This window comes from Otolemur garnettii, unplaced genomic scaffold (assembly GCF_000181295.1).
Source record: "Otolemur garnettii isolate 467f Iridium unplaced genomic scaffold, OtoGar3 scaffold00007, whole genome shotgun sequence".
In the NCBI taxonomy this organism is placed as follows: Eukaryota; Metazoa; Chordata; class Mammalia; order Primates; family Galagidae; genus Otolemur; species Otolemur garnettii.
This window is the reverse complement of record NW_003852402.1, coordinates 25,877,555-25,886,445: the sequence shown is the minus strand read 5'-3', so window position 1 is coordinate 25,886,445 and position 8,891 is coordinate 25,877,555. Positions and strand designations below refer to the sequence as shown.

The 8,891-nt window shown below is 41.8% G+C and overlaps 1 non-coding gene across 1 annotated transcript; it reads left to right on the top strand.

Annotated features, from left to right (window-relative positions):
- Positions 1 to 1,915: 1,915 nt before the first annotated feature.
- On the top strand, positions 1,916 to 1,980 carry LOC111723054. Its single transcript, XR_002771680.1, has one exon. It is a non-coding gene; the product is annotated as a small nucleolar RNA SNORD37 (small nucleolar RNA).
- The last annotated feature ends 6,911 nt before the right edge of the window (positions 1,981 to 8,891 follow it).

The following is an 8,891-nucleotide window of genomic DNA, read 5'->3' as shown; positions in this document are numbered from 1 at the left end:
CCATTCATCTGTAGGGAAGGTTCTGTTCATCTCTCTTCTCCATTGATGTACGGGATTGTTGGTTTTTTTCTTGTGGATTAATTTAAGTTCTGTATAGATCCTAGTTATTAAGCTTTTGTCTGATTCAAAATATGCAAATATCCTTTCCCATTGGGTAGGTTGTCTATTTGCTTTGGTTGTTGTCTGCTTGGCTGTACAGAAGCTTTCAGTTTCATTAAATTAAATCCCATTTGTTTATTATTGCTATTGCCATGGCAGTCTTCTTCATAAAGTCTTTCCCCAGGCCAATATCTTCCAGTGTTTTTCCTATTCTTTCTTTGAGGATTTTTAACACCTGAAATTTTTTGTAGGCCTTTTGACATCTTAAAGAAATATGCATCTGTAAGATTATTCAGCTTAAGGAAAAAATGGAAAAAACTTACATGTCCAAAACCAGGAAATTTGTTTTATTATATTATATCCATATATAATAATAATTAATGTTGTGCACCAAATATTTTCTTCCTCCTGGACACATGGTAGGATTACATTTTTCCCACTTTATGTTAAGTGAGGTCATGTGATTGGCGTTAGCCAAAGAAATGTGAAAGGAAATACAATGTGGCATCCAGGCAGAAACTTCAATCACCAGTGTATAATTTTTTCCTCTTTTTCTTCTGCCCAGGTCTTGAAGTGAGAATAATATAGAACAGAGCCCTAGTTGATCTGCAGTAGGTACAGAGAGTGAATAAGAAACTAAAAATTGTTGTTTCATATCACTGAGACCTTTAGCATGTTTGTTGTAACAGCTAAACTCACCCTGTTCTGTCTGGTACATCATAGTGAGACACTAAACAATCCATGAAAATCAGGTAACAGAAAAATACTGGATGATAAGGAAATATGCAGACAATATATTAAGTAAAAAGTGTAAATTTTAAGGAGGTATTCAATTATTTCAAAACACATATGTAGAATGGGATTTCCTGAAGTAGAATGGATCTTCAGAATTCTGAAACTAGAAAAAAATTCCATGAAAAAGGTATCTTTGGCAAGTATCCATTGACAGACGAACATATACACACAATGGAGTGTCATTCTGTCTTAAGAAAGGACATTCTGACACAGGCTACAACATATGAGGACATTATGCTAAGTGAAATAAGCCAGTCACAAAAAGATACATTTTGTCAGAACCGCGGAGACAGAAAGCAGAACGGTGGTTGCCAGGGGGTGGAGGGAGAGGGGATGGGGAGTGGTTTAATAGGTATAGAGTTTCACTTTCACTAGATGAAAAGAGGTAGGGAGATGATGGAGGTGATGGTTGCTCAGCATTATCAATGTATTGAATCCTCCTGACCTAGATCATTTTCAATGGTTAAAATGGTTTTATGTTGTATGTATTTTACCACAGTAAAAAAAATTGAGAAGAAAAATGTCTTTGTAGGTGGAGAGTTAAAGTTGCCCCTTGGATTGGAAAGCCCCTTTGGGGGACCCTTCTAGATTTGCATCTATAAGGCAATGTAATGCTCTTTTTTCCTTGGGAAAAAATATCATGCCTTCCTTCTTGGACTTGGGAGAGAGCTTTGGGCTTCTCCTCCCAGAAGTGGAGAAGGCTATTAATTCCCGCTACTGGGGAGCAAGCTCACTGTGACCTCAGAGAGGTCATTTGTTGGGCAGACGGGTGCCAGCCACCACCTGCCACTCTAAGAACAGACACTTGTTCTAAGAGCTAGAGGGCCTGTGTCGCAATTTGGAGGACAGAGCCAAGGAAAAAGTATGTCCCCTCCTGAGGTTCCCTGTGGCTGGTCAACAGCGGAGGGAGGCCAGCTGCAACACAGCTGCCAGGAGACAATTCAGCCCCAGAGAAAAGAATCAGGGTCCCCAGAAAGGGTCATGGTTTCTTTCTTTAAAGTATTAAAATTCAGAACTCATTGTACATGATGACTGACATTTCTTCACTTTGACCTGAGATCTGCTGAAGAAATCTAATATCTGAGAACTATAAGAAAAAAAATAAAAACAAATAAAATTCAGAACTCACAGGAAGCTACAGACAATACTGAGCATTGAGCTTTCAGGGTTATGTGTTCATCTCTCCCTCTAGAGCTCCCTCTAGAGGACAATCCTCGCTCTCAACGTGCGCTCAAGCACTTGTCATCTTGATGAGAAGGCGGGAGGAAATAAATGTCTGGTGGGAACTGCACTGTGCCTTACTTTTGTGCTGTCCCCAAGGATAGAAGGCGATGACAAGTTAAGAAAAGCTCACCCCAGGGAGCTTTTCTCTGGGAATATAATCAGTCCTTACGGGGTAAAAGAGTAAATAATTATCTGGAAACCCTGCAATTAATAGTGTCAGATTTAACCTTTGTTCTAATGCAAGAATCTAAGGCACTAAGTTATCACCTAAGACCTAGTGCTCTCTCTACAACAAAGCTTTTGTCCTTTCGTGTGTAAGTCATCGCTTACTACATCCAATGTCTGCGTTCCCAGAGGACAGAGTTCCATCTAGGGCAGCCTGCCAAAGACACCATAGATTAAGCAAGTGTCCTGCAGCTTTGTCATCTACCTATTACCAAATCTGTCCTTTCTGGATTGCCTCCCAAGGAACCTATTGCCAGCCTGAGGTGCAAATGCTACTTTTGGTATACATTAAGAAAATGAGAAATAATGACCTCAAAGCCATAGTTACGGAGTAAAGATATTAAAAATACAAGGCAGAAAACCCACACGCATGCAATATTCATGTGAGGATGGGGAGTACAGGGATACGTGCACGAGCATACATGCAGGGGTATGTGTGTTTAAGGGGGGAAATAGCAGCAGCAGCCCCAAGAATGGAAGCTCGGGAATGGAAATCCACGTTTTGGCGATTTTTCCTTTTTCACAGTCAAACGATGTTTTTTTTTCAAGCATCTGTTCTAGCAGGAAAGAGGGGAGGGCCGTGCATCAACAGTAAGTGCCCAGGAGGGGAATTACGGAGCAGCACTGCCCACTTAATTTATCTCAGCTCTATGAAAGATTGCAGGGTCGGGGCTATTTCTGGTCACATCCGAGTGTCTGTGAAAAGTGGAAGTCAAGTCATTAAGTGGAATGGGCATTTATGCATTTGGTAATTTGCCTTGAGTCAGAAAGTCTAGACACTCCCCTGGGAATGCGAGGAATGTGGTTCGAGGCTATGACCTTCAGGACTCTTTCGAAACAGGAAAGGCAAATACTGGGAGATCTTCAAGCAAATCAGCCCCGTAGTTCTTGATGAAGGCAGCACAAGCAAGGAGGAAGCACCCTGATCTGGTGCCCAGAGCAAGCCAGGCCTCGCCAATGCAGAGCAAGGCAACTGGACCTGGGGGCAGCAGCTTGCTACCAGGACAGCCTGAGAATTTAATCTCTCTGTGCTTCTGTTCCTTGCCTTAAACAGGCACAACTATGTTAACAGCCAGAATAGCCAACATCTATTAAGGACAGCTTGTGTGCCAGCCACCAAAATAAATGCTTGATTCATTTACCCTCCTTGTCAATGGTGTGAGGTAGGTGGTAGGAGTGTATTTCATTGATTCTATGATGTTCATTTTTTTTTATATTTTAACATTCTCTGTTAGCAGGGTACATAATTGATAAGAAAGCGTGCAAGTTATGGCTAAATTTATACCTTTAAATCTTTCATCGTGATTACCCAAATTGATAGTGTGTTAGGTTCAGTGAGGAAACTGAGGCAGAGATACAGAAACGGAGACCCAGGAAGATTAAATAACTTGCCGTCACACCTCTAGAAAGTGGTAGAACTAGAATTTGAATTCAAGCTGTTTCTAGAGTAGACTTTCGTGGGAGGAGCTGGACTGCCTGGTTCTTTACTTCAGTGTTTCTTTAACCTCTTTTTATTTCACAGCACACTTGAACCTCTAGTTAGACCTTCCCAGCACACTTAACTTATCTTGATCAAAAAAGAAAAAAAGAGTGAAAATAAAGAATATACTTACTGTATTTTGAACTCCTTTGGAAAATAATTTAATTAATGATCTTTAAAAATGTTCATGGCACACTTAAGATCCTCTCACGGCCCACTGATTGAAAATCACTGCCTGCTTACTAGCTGAGCGATGTTGAGCAAGTTAACCTCCCCGTGCCCCAGTTTTTGTCATCTGTATAATAGTGATAATAATAGTAACTCCTTTATGGGAGTGTCATGGGGACTAAATAAGCTCATGCACGTGAAGTTCTTAAAATAGTGCCTGACACGCAGCAAATGCTTGGTAAAGTTTAGTTGTAATTGAGAGAGGATACTCGAGAAGGGTGAGGTCTAGGAGAATAGGTCTTCTCCAGGACACCACAAGGATACACCTGCGGGGTGCTCTTCATGGTGACTCAGTTCTTGGGAATTTGCAAACTTAACTTTCTGGCATTTGGGAATTTCCAAGTAAAATCCTATAGTTCTGTAGGGGCTGGAATAGCATCTCCTGCTTGATTCAAACTGGCCAATGAGAAGGGTACCTGTGGGGTGGAACTTTTTGACTGTGGATAAAAAAAGGAAAGACCAAGCCAGTCGGGGAGCGCGGCTATTTGGAATTCTATGCCATAAGCTTTCGGCCGGTAAATCAAGCCCTTCCTCTTATAAACATGGTGTTTGGGTGCTCTTTCTCTCCATTGGGCCTTGTCTTCCTGTAACATAATTAGTTTAAATTATTCTAAAGAGAAACTCAGCATCACTTGTGAATCAAAAGGAAGATGTAACTGTGAAAAGAGTAAGGTGTTCATCTGTGTGTCCCTGAAGTCATCTCGCCGCTGGTGAGATGCTTTCTAGATATGCTCCCAGTATTGGGGAAAATGCTTTTTTGGATCATCTGTCCAAAACTGAGAGCAAGTAGGAGGAAAAGGGAGGATGAGCTGAGAGGGGCTGGCTGGTACAAGTGAGGGGAAAGGGACAAGAGGAGGGAGAAGGTGGAATAGCAAAGCTGGGGCTGTGATGGGCAAGGCGCTGGTGCAGGGGCAGCCACAGCCGTTAGAAGGAGCTCTGCAGCCCTGAGCGGCCACTGAACTTCTGACTGGAAAGAAAATGTGGTTTCAATATGCAGGTTGCAATTCACTAGAACTCATGATTTTGGTGGGCCACAATCTGCAGCTCTAGAAATGTTAAGAAAAGACTGGGCTCAGTGCATTGGGGTTTACAGCTAATTGATCACAATCAGTTACAAACTCTTCCATTCTCACTGCTTTTCTTGACTAGCCCGAAGAAAAAAAAAAAAGAAAAGAAAAGAAAAGAAAACAAGAAATGCCAGACAAGTAAAACAAAGGGATTGCAAGGAAAGGCAAGGCGAGTCTGAGAGGGTCTCCCATATAATACCAATCAAAGGGTTCGGTGGAACGTGGATTTGAGTTGAGAATGCATAGATGTATGTCATGGGTTGCAATGTAAGACTTATTTCTCTCTGGGGATCTCAGTGCAGAAGTTTGAAAGCCACTGGACAAAAGCCAAGATGAGATTAGGTGTTGGCTGAGAAATAAATACACGCTTTAAATTTAAAATAGTGTGTTTTATATTAACAACCAAGGACCTCTGCCTCCTCACGACCATAGCTTTCCAGAATCACTCAAGGACTCCCATATGCCTTAAGACCACACAGACTACTCCCCCTCTCTGTGCCTCTTTGCCTCCGAGAGAATACTCACCCCACATACCCTCAACCCTGCCCTGATCCTGGAGCAGGATCCTGCTTTTTCCCTGGACCCGAGTCCTGTCCCTGTCCTCCTGTGTCCTTCTAGATGTCATACCCTAAGATCAACCTTCCCCACTATAAGCACCAACTTTTATTGCCTGGAACCCCCACATAGGACCCTCGTCACCTCAGCTAGCTGAGCTCTCCTTTTTTGTGTTTTTATAAATGTTACTGAAATACAGACAAAGAAATGGAGGCTGCACGTGCCCAGCAGTGATGTCAACCCAAAGTCGTTTGGCGCCTCAGTCTGACCAGCGTGATTTAGCGCTCAAATCAGGATGGGTGGAGTGGATCCTAAATGAAGAAAGAGCTCTCTCTCAGACTGGACCAGACCAAGCAGCTGTGAAGGAATGTATCTAGTCTCATTTATGCTTGAAAGTGACCAGATGGGAGTGTAGGTCAGTACAGTCACTGGGGAGAACAATAGAGAGGGTCCTCAAAAAGCTTAAAAAAATAGAACTACCGTAGGACCCAGCAATCCCACTGCTAGGCACGTATCCAAAACAAAGGCAATCAGTGCGTTGAAGAGACACTTGCACTGCCAGTAGTCAGAGTACAGAATCGACCCAAGTTCAACCCTGGGTAAAGAGATAAAGAAAATGGGGTACACAGACACAGTGGAATATTATTCAGCCACACAAAAGAATGCAATCCCGTCATTTGCAAAAACATGAAGCTTTGCCCTGATGCCACCCTTGAAAGCAGTTTTGGGACTCTTTCTCCAGAATGGCCATCAGCGCTGTCTTCAATTACGTTTCCGAACTCCTCCTGGAAAAAGTGCTACCTACCTCATTGCTGACTATCACCTTTGAAGCACTCCCCCTCACCATCTGGTGAATGCGTACAAGCAAATTTTAGACTAAAATGGGATTAAACTGAAGTACATTATGTGAAGTAAAAGAAGCCAGGCACAGAAAGACAAATTTTGCATGTTCTCATTCATAAATGGGAGCTAAAACATTTTTAAAAATTGATCTCATGGAGATGGAAAGTAGCATGCTGGTTACCAGAAATTGGGAAGGACAGTGGTGGGTGGGGGATTAAAGTGGGGATGGTTAATGGGTACAAAAATATGGTTAGATAGAACAAACAAGATTTAGTATTGGAAGGACAATAGGGGGACTATAGCTAACAATAACTTGTTGTGCATGTACTTAAAAATAATAGAGTGGAATTGAAATATTCCTAACAGAAAGAAATGACAAATGCTCAAAGTGATGGATACCCTGATTACCCTGATTTGATTGTTGTACATTGTAAACTCTTATCAAAACACCACACATACAGTTGTGGTATATATACCATGAAATACCACTCAGCTGTGAAAACCAAAGGGTGACTTTACAAATTTTGTATTAACCTGGATGGAGTTGAAACACATTCTTCAAAGTAAAGTATCACAAGAAAGGAAAAACTAGTGTCCAATGTTCTCAATTTTATTATGAAGCCAGTAGATGACCTATTACATCCCCATATAGGAGAAAAACTTAATTCTTTTCAACTTGAGTGGAGAGGAAATGAATGAGGAAGGGGAGGAGGGGAGATTGTGGTGCTCCCACTTAAAGGGAACAAGGTGGGAGTGTGTGGTACACCTTTCGGGTGCAGGACACAGCTATAAAAGAGACACTACCAGCTCGGTCCCTGTAGCTCAGGGCCTAGGGCACCAGCCACATACACGGGAGCTGGTGGGTTGGAATCCCCTCCTGGCCTGCCAAACAATGACAACAACCAAAAAATAGCCATTTGTTGTGGTGGGCACCTGTAGTCCCAGCTACTTGGGAGGCTGAGGCAAGAAAATCGCTTAAGCCCAAAAGTTTGAGGTTGCTGTGAGCTGTGGCACCGCAGCACTCTACAGAGAGCAACATAGCCTCTGTCTCAAAAAAAAAAAAAAAAAAAAAAGAGAGATACTACCTAATCAATACAAAAATTGTGACCTGGTTGTTTGTACCCTCACATTGACCTAAAATAAAACAAAAGCATCACACACATAAAGTATTATATGAAGTGCTATATGAGGTTGGACAATTAAGTTTGCAAACTCATCCTAGAAAAAGTGCCACAGATGGCATTGCTGAATAGCACTCCAGTCACCTTCAGGGTACTCCCCTTGAGAAGCTTTGCACTGATGGCAGCATCTTGTCCACCGTTCAAGGCAGTTTTGTGACTCTTTCTGGAATGGCCCTCAGAGCTATCTTCTTATGAAGTCAGACAATTAAGTCTCTGAACTCATCCTAAAAAACATGCGACATACCCCACTGCTGAATATCACTGCAGTTACCTTTGACGCACCCCCCCTGGCCATCTGGTGAATGTGCACAAGCAAATTTCAAAATAAAATGGAATTAAAATGTCTGCCAAAAATTTGGGAGGCTCTTTCTCTGACAACAGAGAACAGGGCTGAGCGCAAATGGTCTGACGCTGCTCTCAGCAAGATGCCTGGCAATGTACCAGCCATTACCTCCTTTGAGGAGGAATGACTGGAAATGATCTGTTAACATCATAAGGAGCCCCTGGAAGGAAAAGAAATCAAAGCTTATCAATATATAAAAGTGAGATGATCAGCATTTTGCAAAAAGTGAATGAAACATAGACATTAGTAGGCTGAGAATAATTTGCTAAAATTATCCCAAGATTAAGAAAAGTGCAAAACCTGAGGCATGATTATGATGAAGACTTCACATGTAAGAATTCTCACATGGAGGCATTAAAAACACAGTTACTATTTGTAAACTCAACGTTGTCTGAAATTTAGTTGGTGTCATCATCTAGTGACTTTTTGTTTTTGGTCACTATTACCTAATTTTAACTATTGATATGAAACAGAAAAAAATTAAGCTTCTAGACTATCTCCTTTGCTTTTAACTTATTTTTAAAAGAAAATTGGTTTTTATAAAAGCATTTAACATTTTTCCCGCATTATAGAAGTCTAACCATTGTGTACATTCAAAAATGAATGTATTACTTCTTAAATCTTATAGAAATCCAGGTAGAGCTCGGTGCCTGTAGCTCAGCAGGTAGGGCGCCAGCCACATATACCGGAGCTGGTGGATTCAAATCCAGCCCGGGCCTGCCAAACAACAATGACAACTACAATCAAAAAATTTTAAAAAGCTGGGCATTGTGGCGGGTGCCTGGAGTCCCAGCTACTTGGGAGGCTGAAGCAAGAGAATCGCTTAAGCCCAAGAGTTTGAGGTTGCTGTG